The sequence below is a fragment of the Lepisma saccharinum genome, chromosome 21, assembly GCF_977018435.1.
Source record: "Lepisma saccharinum chromosome 21, izLepSacc3.1, whole genome shotgun sequence".
NCBI classification, from domain to species: Eukaryota; Metazoa; Arthropoda; class Insecta; order Zygentoma; family Lepismatidae; genus Lepisma; species Lepisma saccharinum.
Genome location: NC_139249.1, coordinates 37,002,715 through 37,017,628, shown reverse-complemented (window position 1 = coordinate 37,017,628; position 14,914 = coordinate 37,002,715). Strand labels below are relative to the sequence as shown.

Sequence of the window (14,914 nt, the reverse complement as noted above, 5' to 3'; positions counted from 1 at the left end):
AAACAAACAACGCAACTCTACACTTGAAATAGTGGGTAGATAATAGCCTGTCACTTTATTTTAAAAATTGCTGTTCATTTTTCTCTTCAGTATTTTAACAGGTTGCTCAAAAAAATTCATACTGTCCGACCACAGATGAGATTAGCTTAAGAGGACGAATCTACATGCGAGAGGAGAAGTAGGTAGGAAGATGCAAAATACGACGCTGTAGGTTTCATATCATTGTTTTGTTTGTTTCCATTTGGCTTTTTTGTTTATTGTCACTTGCTTTGTTGCCTTTATGATGACTTACAACTTTTGACTTCCTTGTAATGTATTTTGTTGGCAACATTACTATATATATAACTTCAAACGTCATTTCAGCAGTAGACAATTTTCACAGAACTTGCTTTCCTTATCTGTTCCAACCCCATTATGACTAGGGGCGGAATTTTGCATATTTGCATGTTTTTTTTTCCCTTAAGGAAAATTTATATTCTCTCAACGGATTTATCCATTTCATTGGATGTGGATTACTCTGGTAAAGTTTTATAGTGCATATAAATGCATATTTGGGACGTTAGTGCATATTTTAGCTTAACGTGCATATAATTTGCATATATTGGGATTAATTTTCATGTAATTGTTCGTTTCAAGTTTGTCTGCTTCATTTTCCCCGTTCTTTGTGTCAGCATTACAAATTAGCCTACTTCTGTCTGATCATGGATACTAGTTGGGTCAAGAACATTCCAAAACTCATCTCATAGCGTTGCAGGTGGTCTGGTTGCGGAGATAGAGAAACCCCACCCTTTCATCAACCAACGACATTTCAGAGATGTGAGTCACATTTCCAAATTCGAGCAACAACACGAGGGTCGCGTTATTTGAGGATTATCTGTTAATGTGGCATCTTGATAAATCTAAGTGTGTGTGTGTGTGTGTGTGTGTGTGTGTGTGTGCGTGTGCGTGTGCGTGCGTGCGTGCGTGCGTGCGTGCGTGCGTGCGTGCGTGCGTGCTTGCTGCAGAAGTGACAATAAATAAAAGGGGGGATGTAACAGCATATTGCTCCAACAGTGGGTAGAACGGCAGAGTTATTTATTGTCAAGTATGCTCTAAATATGTAATACATTTCAGGTATTTAGAGTAGTTTTTGGCAGCTGAAATGGAAATTTGCCGAAATACAAATTTATCATGCTCAAACAGAGCTTTCATATTAGGTAAAAGAAAACATTTGTTGCCTGCGTTTACCTGGACACTATGGTTTTTTTTTAAACTCGTGTTAATTTTTGCAGACTATGCTGCTGTATAACCTAATGAAGGATCGTTCTGTTATTTGAGTACAAAATAAGAAGACAGTAGAAACTAAGGGAATGATGGTCAGATGATGATGAAGATATACACTATGAGCGCATTTTATTCTTAAATTATACATAATAGAAATACAATAACTTTTTGCGATTATGTGTGTCGATGGATTGCAGCTAAATATTCAAACAACATACTGGTGAGGATTACACATGATTTTGGGTGATTTTCTTCACGAAAGTAGCAGTGATTTTTGGAATAAAATTTACTAATAAAGTAATTGGAAGGAGAAAGATGGCAGTTGTACAGAAACTGAGATAGCTTCCATGGGATTTGTGTACTTATTGATATATTTAATGCCATATTTATAGGTGTATAATACGGTCCTGGTTTTGATAAGGAAAATTCTCACAATTATATCTCTTATATAACCTGTAACACAATTTATGTAAAAAGAATATGCTTTTATTATTTTTTGGTCTATCGTTGTGCATTATTTCCCATTAAATCTCATGCGTCAAATAGTGTTTGTTCGACTCCCGTGTTATGGTAGGTGCGAACCACAAATTCATAGTGCAGACGGTGTGCTCCCCGAGTTCAATATCTGTCTATATTACATACATTTATCTCTGTGCTAACCATCTCCACCAGAACCACATGTTAAATGTAGCAATCCAGCATTGCTTCCTTTGAATTGATGTTTAAGGTGATGGATTCACATTTGGAGTGTTTGCAGTTTGAATCCCCGCACTAGGCCATCCAGACCATTGTGGTATGTCTGTACTTGTATCATTGTGTTGTTAATGGAATGAAAATGCAGTTCATCTGAATCTTATCTTTCTTTGTCCATCCAATCTCTTTTAGATATTGTTCAAAAGAAAATAGTACCAGGAGAAGTTGAGATAGCTGAATTAGTGAAGCAGTTAGCAATAGCTTCCACAAACCCTGTTTGCAGTTCCTGAGATGGGTGATTTCAGTGTTGCAGGGGGAACATGTCCAGGGTGTGCCTGACTATTCCACAACTGAAATTGATTTATTTATTTGAAATTCTGAATACAGAAAAATCAATTTTATGTCAGGATATCAACACAAGAAATGAAACGAACAAATACTGTCCAGTCACATCTTGTGAAATGGAAAGAACATTTTCAAAATACAAAGACTTACTTTCTGACAATCGCAAACCTGAAAACATCGATAAATAACACCTATTTTTTTAAATGCTAATGTAAAAGAATAAGATATTGATTAATGCAACGAAAAGAGCATAGTGTTTCAAACAAGATACCTCTATATTATTGTAATTGCAATATTGCAGTTTTTAAAGCAAGCCTCCAAAGGAATGCATGTAATATAATCATTTTGTAAATTAGTATTTTTTTGTGATCCTAAATAGCACAATTTATCACACTTCATTTCTATGAGTGTGTTCAGTGACTTAACGATACATTTACTTCCCATGTAATGTGTACAGAACCTTAAAATAGGTTGTTTTGAAAACTTTATGCATATTTTGGCCTTTTTTAGTGCATATTTTGGCTTTTTTTAGTGCATATAAATCTGCCTCCTAATTATGACATTGGACTTTTCCAGCCAGTGCATGCAAGCTTGCATTAATTATTGCAAGTAAGGCAGATGGCCTATATTTGTAATATTTTGTGATGGTTCTTATGATATACGAGAGCAAATCAAAAAGTCTTTGCTCCTATTTTTTTTTCATCCGAAATAGTAAACATACAGGGAAATAAAAATATAGGAATTGTTCTATGAACTTTGCACTATTTTCCACATAGTCACCACAGCGGTTCAGACATTTGTCCCATCACACCACTAGTTTGCAGATGCCGCTGTTGTAGAATTCGGCCGAATCGTCGAATCACCGCCGGACAGCGGTCTTTGCTTCGTTGTCGCAAATGAACCTCTGTCCTGTCAGGAACTTCTTCAGTGGACTGAACACGTGGAAATCACTGGGGGCGAGGTCTGGACTATACGGTGCATGTATCTCCCATTCGAATGACTGAAGTCTGTTGATGGTCCTATTTGCCACATGAGGCCTGGTGTGTGGTGAGGCTGTGGCACAATTTCCCTATGGATCTCTATGGGCTTTTGTCCCTTGGTCCATAGAAAACAAATAACACTTTGCTGCTCATAGGACGTGGACGTGTTGAGTACTACAGCCATCTTTGCAAACTGACAGCAGCCGTGGAGCAGCCAAGAGTTAATGCTGGCCCATTCCAAGAAAAAACTAATGCATTGAATGTATATTAGGGTCGATCGAAAAACCGTTTTTTTCTAAATCTGTCTGCGGCTAGTGCTTAAAGTTTGTGGTTAGTGGTCCTTATAACCCATAAAAAATTCCAACTTCATCGGATAATATCTTCAGGCTGCACTTTTTGGTCAAAATTTTAAATTTTTATGAAAAAATGTCAAACATTTGAAATTTTTCCTGATGGTTTCTAGATGTTTCTGGAGTGATTCAATGGCAAAAAAATTACATATATTGGTTGTATGTTGCTTAATATTAACTATTTAGTGTGTTTCAATTAGGGAAAATGGTTTCTTAGTTTGCCAAAATTCGTCAAAGAATGCCAAATATACAGAAATGTTACGGATGTTGGGTAGACAACCGCTATAATTACTTGACCCCACCGACTTAAATTTACCAAAAACGATAAGGTTATAGGAAAGGAAGTAAACTGCAGCTCTTAGTTTATCGACTAATCGACTATCCAACACTTACCATGAAAAGGTAGATGTAAATACATTAATAACGCCAGAACGTGCGTTGCTTATATCCTGCACCTGTAGAACTATTCTTCCGTCGCCCTAGTGCTCCCATCGCCCCTGCGAGGCAAAGTGAAGGACACTTGTTCTAACTTGTTTGATGTTGATGGAGCAAGCACGATCCCAGCGACCGTTCCATTGCGAGTACGGTGTGTGCACCAGTCAGTTCGGACGGTGCAACTAATGCGTGTTCTTATAAGTCTACGTAACAAGTGTGATATTGCAAAGTGCGTGTCAAGAACTACTGTTGAATCTTGTAAATCTGTGGATTGACAAGAGTGCAAACAAGAAATATTTGTGTTTTATAGTGTGCTGGACAATATATTATAACAATGCCGCCCTTGCCTCGAGGGCAGATGAAGTCAGCAGTGTTGGATATTTTAGGGAAATCGGAGGATCTGAATAAAAACCAGTTACCAACATTTTTGAGTGTCATACGGTGTTTTAACTACGTTCAAGCGGGAAATAAGAGTAGCTTTTAACGGCAAATCCCCTTCCGCGAAAAACATTGCTAACATTGTTGCAAACCGAATAGTGAATATTTGGACGAAAGCTTCGATCCCAACAGTGTCGTTGAAGAGAGTGAAGGACCTTGTAAACTGTGAACATGTTAAAGTGCAGAATTTGAATATGTCCTACAGTAAATACAAAAGGAAACCTTCACCGCCATTTGAAGTTCAAATGAATACTTACCTCGAAAGTTTGCGACGCCTATTTGACATCGCTTCCTGCAAGTGTGTGAACTACAGTGCCTGCAAATGCTCTCTCAAAATACCTGAAATGGGGAAGGAATTTTTAGAAGATCAGAGAACAGACCGAAAAATGTACATTGGAAGAGAAGACATTCCGACAACGAAAAGAAATTGAAAATAATAAAAAGGAAAGAAACCGACCACCTTAGCTTGGAAAAACATATAGAAGAGCGTTCGTCGTCAGAAGTGCGGCAAGTGGACGAAGCTGAAAATGTCGAAGACAAGGAAGACTTACCTGGCGATGATGAAGATGGAGAATTTATTCTGCAAAAGAAGAAGTTTAACTCAGTAACAAGTAGTCAGACCAGGGTCAATCTGAGTTCGTTTTCGCGTGCATGTGAGAGGCATGGTGTGTCAGAGTAGCTGTACGTTTGGTGTCAAGTCTTCTGAGTGATACAGATAAAACACTACCTTGAAAGGAGAAATTTAACATTGTCATAGACAGAAACATTGTCAGGCGACAGCACTCACAAACCGACAAACACTACAACAACAACAATGTCCCCAGAACAAGAAAATTTTGTCGTTGTACTTCGATGGAAGGAAAGATTCTACTTTGGTGAAAGAGACATGTGAAGAGATGGAAAAACGTACCAACCGACTTGTCAAGAAGAGCACATTTCTCTCATCGAGGAACCTCGTTCATTCTACCTTACCCATATTACGCCCAAAACAGCCGACGCAGAAGGAGCAACTGCCGCTATTTGGAACTTTCTCTGCGAAGAAGGCATAGATTTGACGGAATTGTCGTGCATAGGATCCGACGGAGAGAGGAAGAACACGGGGAAGCACACAGGCATCATCCGGCGTTAAGAAGAATATATCCAGCATCCTCTCAAATGGATTGTGTGTCAATTGCATTCTAATGAACTGTCCCTAAGACACATTTTTGAGAAAATTGACGGCAAGACATCCGTCCCGAAGGGCTTTCATGGCGTTGTAGGAAAGAGCTTGTCTACCTGCCAAGACCGGCCCATCGTCCAGTTCGAAAAAATTGAAGCAATTCTTCCTGATATTGACGTTGATGTTCTCAGCAAAGACCAGGCTTACCTCTACAAAATGTGCCAAGCTGCAAACAGTGGAGTGTGTGTGTCTTCCTGGGCCCATTCACGATGCTCGATGGCTGACTCTTGCAGGGTGCATCCTTCGACTGTATGTAGCAACGTCAAATCCATCACCTGCTCTTAACACATTGACAGAATTTGTCGTTAAAGTTTACGTTCCCATGTAGTTTTACATCAAATGCAATGGAACTATCAACGACGCGTCAAAAATTCTGTGGCTAACATTACAGTAAATGGAGTACTTACCAAACGATTTAAAGACTTTTCTCTATGAACGTCTTCAAAATCATGCTTTCTGGGGGCATCCAGAAAACATACTTGTTGGTATGTTGGCAGACAGTCGCCCAAATGTGCGTCAAAACGCAGCGAAGAAGATCCTTAAAGCAAGAAAAAGCCAAAGCCAACCAAACAACACCATTAGAAAATTTGCACTCCCAGTGATTAACTGTAATGCCAAAAATTACACAGATTTAGTGCACTGGGTAAAAGATGAAATAACATCGCTTCTAGTAGCACACTTACTTACCAATGAAAACATAGAAGAGATCGCAGCAGGAAGAGACGATTCCCTAGGAAAACTGCAGACTTTTTTTGACCTGCCGTGCCATAGCCAGGCAGCGAACTGCTGCATCAATTGCTGTATGTGGTTATGACTCCCGAAATGGCTATATTAGAGCTCGATTGGAGGACAGGAAAATATTACCAAAGTTTGATACCAAAGCGGACTTTAAAACCTAAAGAGGCCAGTCTACCTGGGTGGGTGGGTGGGTGGCACTTGATTGCAGCCACCTCCTCGTCACCACGAGGATAGCTGGATAGTCGATTAGTCGATAAACTAAGAGCTGCAGTTTACTTCCTTTCCTATTACCTTATCGTTTTTGGTAAATTTAAGTCGGTGGGGTCGAGTAATTATAGCGGGTTATTGCCTACCCAACATCCGAAGCATTTCTGTATACATGTCTCACATGTCCCTTATCACTTCAGTGTGAATGTTCTTGAAGAACTTCCTTGAATAAGAATTTATGGTGGGAATTATTTGGTTGTGCATGTTTGGTGATAAAAAGTCAGGAATCTAGTATTACTGTTGCCTTTGCACTGAATATTAAGTTTCCACAATCTTCTAAATCTTTATTTGATACAACAATGATTCACAAGTGAAAAGGAATACTTTAAAGTATGTTGTTGTTGCATTCAGAGCTATTCCAATCATATTTATATACATGAAATAACAGGTTAAATAAAATTTGCTATTCTACAGGAGTACCAACAAAAATACACATATTCTGTCATCTTTTAATAGGTGGCAATTCCGGACAGAAGCATGACTCTTGGGATAAGACTGTATGGACTATGAGAGAGAGAGAGAGCATGTGACAGTGTTGCCATGATAGCACCTTGTAAGCACAATCTACCAAATGATGATGCGAGCACAGTCTATTTTCTTTGTTCTTCTCAAAACTTTCTGATTTTATATCTTGTTATTATTGAAGCGTTCAGTGACTGTTGGTATCAGAGAGAGAGAGAACTTCTCTCATCATCTGAGAAGAAAACGTGTTTTCTCCTTCACTGCTGCCTTGCGTGAGAGGAATGCTGTGTTAAATTTATAGTGACAAAGCACCTATGTCATGAGAATTGATATTGTAATATTTTTGTATGTTTATGAGATGTTAATAAATCAGTTGGCAAGACTTCTTTAGTAGATATTTTAAAATGGAATACAGTAACCAGATATGAAATCCCATGTTGTGTGAAATTCACGTGTTTTACATAGTTTGCAGTATTATTTAGTTGCTTTTTTAATGTAATCAATTAGTGTATTTACATTGGTGTATTTTTGAATGCAAGGAACGTGACAATGTTTGTGAACATAAAGTGGGCTTAAAACAATGAACAATATTTGAAAAAGGAACAACCAACTATCTTTGGAAAATTATACGATCATCGTGCATTGTTTCATTTTGAAAGACTTGTTCTAAAACATTCATTATTCGAGAGTCATTCGGAAAGTAACTTCCATTTGTGTATAAAAGAAACACCAGGATATTGTGAGAGTTTTTATTACAACCGAAAGAGACAACTCTCAGCTATTTTTCTACATAAGCACCATTTCTGTTGAGACACTTATAATATCTGCAAACCAGGTTTACAATACCCCTGTCAAAGAAATCTGCCGCCTGTGCATTCAGCCATGCAGTAACACTGTCCTTGAGCAACTGTGTTTGAGATTCAAAAGGGATACTCTTGGTGGAGTTCCTGGAATGAGACACAACAATCAACGCCCAAGTGTATTGTGAAACCTTGAGGAAATTGCAACGAGCAATTCAAAACTGGCGATGTGGCATGTTGAGTTCTTGCATTGTTCTCGTGTATGAACGCTCGCCCGCATACTGCTGCTCGAACCAAAGACCTTCTCCAACATTTTCAGTGGGAATTGTTTGACCACCCTCCTTACAGCCCACATTTGGCCCCTAGCGATTATCACCTCTTTCCACAAATGAAGAAGTGGCTAGGGGCACAGCACTTCAACAATGACCAGGAGCTCAAGGTCAGTGTTACTCCATGGCTGAATGCACAGGCGGCAGATTTCTTTGACGTGGGTATTGTAAACCTTGTTTGCCGATATGATAAGTGTCTCAACAGAAACTGTGCTTAAGTAGAAAAATAGCTTAGAGTTGTCTCTTTCAGTTGTATATAATAAAAACTCTCACAATGTCCTGGCGTTTCTTTTATACCCAAATGGAAGTTACTTTCCGAATGACCCTCATACAACAAAGCATGCTGTTTTTATGGAAGTAAGACTTGAATTCCTTTAGTATTTGCTCAAGCTTTATACATGAACTTCCATAAAGAGTCCATCAACTACTCCTCCTCCTGCGAGCATTTATTGTGTGAATGGTGAAATGAGAAACCTTCCATTAAAGTCCTACCTTTTACCCATTAATAACAAATATAGTTTACAAAGTAATATGTTGATACGATGATGAGTACAATACATAATACCAGTAATTCTGGTCATGACATTTTGAAGACCAAAAAGTTGTTTGCTTCGTGAAAAAGTCTACTTCTGGGAAATATCTGTCACAAAAGTGACTTACCATATTTTTTTTTTGGAAGGGTTGAGGGGGTAGGGTCATCTCTGGCAGGGATGAGCATTTACTCTGTTGCCATGGATACTTGGGTCTATTTGGGATGATCTCCCATTAGTTTCCATCCTGCTCGTACATAATGCCATCTGTCAAGTTTCAACAAAAAATTCAGTGAAAGGAGTTTTAGAGTTCCACGCAACTTGGATTTCTTCAGATTAAACAGATTGTCTTTTCACAGGAAAACCTAATATATGCAGAGGTTGATTCGCTTTCATCTGGATGATTTAAAGTGTTCACCCACTCATGACAGTCCTGCCTTCCACAACCTGTTGTGTTTGATGTGAAGGCCAGCAGTCTGGACTGTTGTCTGACATCATGGTTTCCTTGAAGATGACTTCTTTGCAGTTATACCAAGAATAAACAGGATTGGTTACTTCCTATACTTTTCATGTAAATTTTGCGTACACCATTTTGTCACAAAATGTAGCATGCAGAGATATCTAGTAGTTGTAGTGAAAACTAGTTCATTGTCATGGCATCCTATTTGCCAATCCGATCCATGCGTTAATATCGTTGTCATAGTAACCAGGCTACCAATTCCATCCTACTTCAAGTTTGACAGATCAAGATGTTCCCGTGCAATAACCTGCCAGTTATCATCCTATTCTCGATATTTTCTAATAATAATTTGGACATTCCTTGTAACTTTAACAGTGCAAATCTACAAACATAATAGCAGTTAATTGAACAAGGATAATTTTGAAGCATCTTTTTCTTCTTCTTCTTCAGTCACTTCCAATTTGCTGTGTTTGAGCTAAGAGAAAGGACGGAATTGGTTTGGTGGATCTCCCTCAAACGCAGAATATCGGAAGTAACCAAAAGAAAAAAATGCGTAAAAAAAAATCATCAATTCTCAATTTACTCCTATTGTGTTTGCAGATTTGCCGTGTTAAAGCCACGAGGAATGTCCAAATTATAATTAGAAAATATCGAGAATAGGATGATAACTGTCTAGCACCCCCCCCCCCCTCAAAAGAAGGAGAAAAAGGAAGAAACCTATAAATATTTGTCTAAGGCAATAGCCATGGGAAAAACTGCAAAAATCCCCAAATAAATAATAATAATAATAATGTGCAAGGTGAAAATAAGAGGTGTCTCGGAAATATTTTTGTTTTTAAAATTATTAAAATAAATACATAATTTTTTTTTGTATAAAGATAAATTTATTACCAAAGGGAAGCTTAAACATTAGATTTTTATTTGTAGAAAAGAGTATTGAACAAATGGTGACCGTTCATGGTTTCACATTCAATTATTCTTGAACTAAAGTTTTTGATCACTCGCCGAAGCATTGCACGAGGAATAACATTGATTTCATCTGTAATTCATTGCTTCAATTCTCTCACTAATTTAGTATACTCGTCATAGTGCTTCCAGTGTTTTCAAACTTTCTCACCCAATATTTAATTAAATTTGTGCGTGGGAGTCTCTCATTCCTGCTAGGTTATAATGATGCCGGTACAAACAACACACAACAATATAAGAATCATTATTTTTATAAAAAGCACGTTGCTGGCCCTGTAAAGTGCTCCATGGCAACTAAATATTAACAATGTTGCCAAGCGTTTGCGATCTATCTCATTTCTCCGTAATGTGTGAATTGTCCCAGAGGGCGATTCAAAAACAAAAATATTTCTGAGACACCCTTTATGTGCAATCCAATGTGAAGATTAAAATTGTCTACAAGGCAGAGAGAGAGAGAGAGAGAGAGAGAGGTTGCGAAATCATTGAAGACTGTGGAGGAAGATCTTATTTTACACACACACACTCACACATACATATTGATAGATTGGTATGATTTGTTTTAATTTGCTTTTCTGCTACTTTTGGCTATTTGCGAAGATTGAAATGAGTGATGATAGAAATTATTGAATGGATACCCATGCACAGGTCGGGATTCGCACCCGTGATCCATGGCATCATAGCACGATGTGCTAACCACTCTGCCACAGAGGCCAGCACACACATACATATTTGTTAATTTATTTTGAAAGTTAAAAGGTAATGCTCCCCGGGTATATGCGATGCGATGAAGGCACTCTTGGGGGATGTGGGACCCACATATTCTCGATCTTGGCCAATATTGGAGGTGATGCAATCAGCACTATGCTCTGGTCACCTTTACCCCTCAGGTATCCATTGATTTGAGACTGGCTGAGCCCCCGAGCTGCTTAATGGAGGGACAACTCCGGAAAAATTCCAACCTTAGATCGCCACCCAGGAAATTGAATACTGGTATCCCGTGTGGCAGTCGGACACCCAACCGAGTAGACCACTGCGGCTCTAATTTATAATGTAATGCCAACTAAAAAGTAAATGACTAAATATTTTAAAAAATATATATATTATTAAATACCTAAAGCAAATCATTTGTTACTTTGATTTTTTTCTATTTATTAACATAAATCAAATGTCATTCTTACATACGTCTTGTATTCTTGTTGTACTTTTATTGAGAGAACATGCGAGTGAGAATGCATGCAACACTTACAAACACACAGAGAATAACATTATACTTAGTTAATTTTGTGCGTGTTCCTTAGTTATATTTGAGGTCAAGTTTAATTGTTTATCTTTGTTGTTATAGCAATAACTCTTTGAGTAAATTTTGCTGGGAGGGAGGGGGCCATTTTTTAGGACAATAATTTTGATGCGTGAAATCGACAAACCCCTCTTCCCCAAGAATTTTTTCAACAATCGTTCATCATTGTCACTATTGACCTACCAAAAATAAACAAGAAAATCACAAGTTATGCTGGAAATTCTGTTAAAATAGAAAAAAGGGATAAAGCTTGCTTTGTACATTACACCCAGGTGCAGATCAATGAGAAGAATAATTGTTTCTCGCAATTACCTACACTAACTTGGCATGCATATACTAGTGATTTAAGTGCTCAGTGGCACAGGGTACCCCCCCAAATTTTTGAAGGGGGGTACTGTACCTCATAAATCTGTAAATCGAGTTGTACCCCCCCCCCCCCTTTGGTAATTTGACAGCAGACACAAGGTGCTACTGTTAAAAGAACTTATTTTCAATTCACCCAATTAAAAAGTGTATACTGTTTATAACTTATAAGCATTATCTTCCTTACCATAGTAATTCAAACCATTGTAAACTTATTCTATTACATTGTGCTCTCGTAGTTAGTTCATTGACCTATATTCTGAGAAATCTCTTTAAGGAGATGAAAATTGTTTTAAATGTGTGTGGAATGATGGAATCAGATTTGCTCTCATAAAATTATGCTGCAGACGAATGCTCCTTTGCGTAAGGGGGGTACACTTTTCTAAAGAAGGGGTCACGTCGATTCGAAGATAAGATACAAATCTTCATCAGAAGAGTATATGACTGACACCATTTTCTCTTGAATATTTAAAATGGAATTTTCCGAAACGAAATACTTACACGAACGCGACGAGACACGATAGACCAACTCGGGGGCAGTGGTAGCGTCGTTGCCCTGTAATTAAGGGGTCCCGGGTTCGACACCCGGCAGAGGCACAAGTGGTTCGGATCCCACTTTAAACTGTAGGTCCAGTCCCGATTAGCCTTAATGTGCATAAAGTGGACTTTAAACACCAACTCAACTCAACAACAACCCAACTCGGGGCTACAATGTACTCCTGTACCTCACCCATATTTTTCATAACTTTGTAAGAGAGTGTTCGGAAACCTATACTTAAACCTATATATTAAGATATTTTTTTGAAAATAGAGTCCCGATTAGCCTATTTGAGCATGAAGTGAATCTAGAACAAGTTTTAATAACTTCAGAGTGGAAACTGAAACAATAATAAATACAAACAAGAAGGAGAAGAGCCTCACCACACAGGAGACGAGTTGGGGCTGTGACAATTCTAGACTCATCGCAAAACCATATCATTGCTAGGTGAAATGACATTTTCCCTAGACATTTAAATAGAGTGCAATTTGCGATTTTATCAGGGGGGGTTAGTTTTACCTATTTATTAAGTATACTTACATTTGGACATTAATTGCTTGGAATCTTAATTTTGATATCGAATGCAACACAATGTCATTTTAAGTTAAACCCTAAAGTCAAACTGTAAGGAAATCACATTAGTCAGATGAATGAACGAGATAGGTGAGACTCACTGCAGGTTTTATTGGTAGATTTTTGATTGAATTCACAAGGTCTTTGAGTTAGATGGGAATGTTTGATTGATTTATTTGGTTTATTTTACTTTAATTTTCTGACACTTTTGGATAATCGCGAAGATGAGGATGAGTGATGATATTATGAAATTGATGTACACTCACAAATAACACCCATGCCCAGGCCAGGATTCGAACCTGGGACCTCTGGCATCATAGCGCACTATGCTAACCCCTCCGCAACGGAGGCCGGCAAGGTGGGAATGTGTTTTGGATTTCCTTTGTTGATGCGAAAATCTTTAACTGTGATGCACACATGCTTTTGCTTATATTAAAGTTTACCTTTTCACATCGAGTAATTGACATGTCACCCCAAAACACACGCATGCACCTGCATTTAATCCCATTACATACGAAAAGAAACCTTGGTCAGCTCTTCATATTGTCCACCAACGATTGAAAAGAAAAACTTTTGAGCGTATGACTTTCCTTGCTTCCTCAGATCTGAAGGACAGTGGCGCAGGAACGTTTTTCATTTGGGGGCGGGGGTACAAAATTCAGCCTCCCATATATATATATATATATATATACACACACACACCTACTACTACTATACTTAACAGGCACGTATGTAGAAATACATTTCGGGGTCCAACAAAGTGTCACAATAATAATAATAATTAGAATAATTATATTTAACTAAATTAAAATATTAATTAAATATGTAAATTAATTAATGTTGCATTGTTATTATTACATGAATAGGTAAAAGATAGTAAAATAATAGATATACAGAACAGCACGTACTCATTATCTAGCCTTCATGTAGTTAAAATTGCCAAGATTTGCATAAAAACAACTGCCCTGGCAAGGATTTAATGTCAAATAGAAAAATAACTGAATATTTATTGAATAACAAAAAAGGAGTTGGATCCAATTAACAAAAAGTAAAGTTGCTGATCAATATTTTATGGATATTATCATTAGTACTCTGCATAAATATTTGGAACCCTTCAAAGCCGTATGAGCCAATTTCCTTGCCTTCCAATACGTCTTACGAAAATAATCATCGATTATATATCTAATGCTAAACAATTATATTTTGATTATTTACTTTTACTACTTGGTAAGTCTTTCGGGGGGGGGGGGGTCCAGACCCCTTGGACACCCCCCAAATACATCCTTGATACCTAGGTATAATGTGAAGCCATGGGAAACATTCCATTTTAGAACAACACACACGAATGTCCTGTTATTTAATGTAACATTCGCATAAATATATAATTTCTTTGTTTTTCTTAGAATTTATGTTGTTTTTTTTAATAGATTTTAAAACCTGATAACAATTCTGAAACATATAAAGCTCCACACCTCGTTCTGGGCTTATTTGGATTTAACGGAACGGAAAATCAGGAGTTTGAAATGTGAAAATTTGCGAACAAAAGATACATATATTCATTTTAATGCAGGTTGAGATTAAAGGGGTGAGGAGGAGGATCTTGAGCCACCCCAAACAGGAATAATTATCTCCTACCCACTGAATATAGAAACCACATTATTGAATATATCATACTTATAGAGTTCCACTTCAGTTCACTTCATTCTAATATTAAAGTCCCATAACTACGCATAAAAATATCTTTAAACAATGTATGGCAGATGTGTACTAGGGATGGCCAAACGGATCCAAAAGTTACGGATCTGGATCCGGATCCGGGTCTGAAAGTTTCGGATCTGGATCCAGAACCGAAAGTTCCTGATCTGGAT

The 14,914-nt window shown here is 37.7% G+C and overlaps 1 protein-coding gene across 1 annotated transcript in view; it reads left to right on the top strand.

Moving 5' to 3' along the window:
• Positions 1–7,572, top strand: part of Nse4 (SMC5-SMC6 complex kleisin component Non-SMC element 1) — a 54,874-nt gene extending 47,302 nt beyond the window's left edge. Inside the window, exon 8 of the mRNA XM_083142484.1 lies at positions 7,185–7,572. The gene's annotated coding sequence lies outside the window, so the exon portion shown is untranslated. The remainder of the gene's footprint in view (positions 1–7,184) is intronic.
• The last annotated feature ends 7,342 nt before the right edge of the window (positions 7,573–14,914 follow it).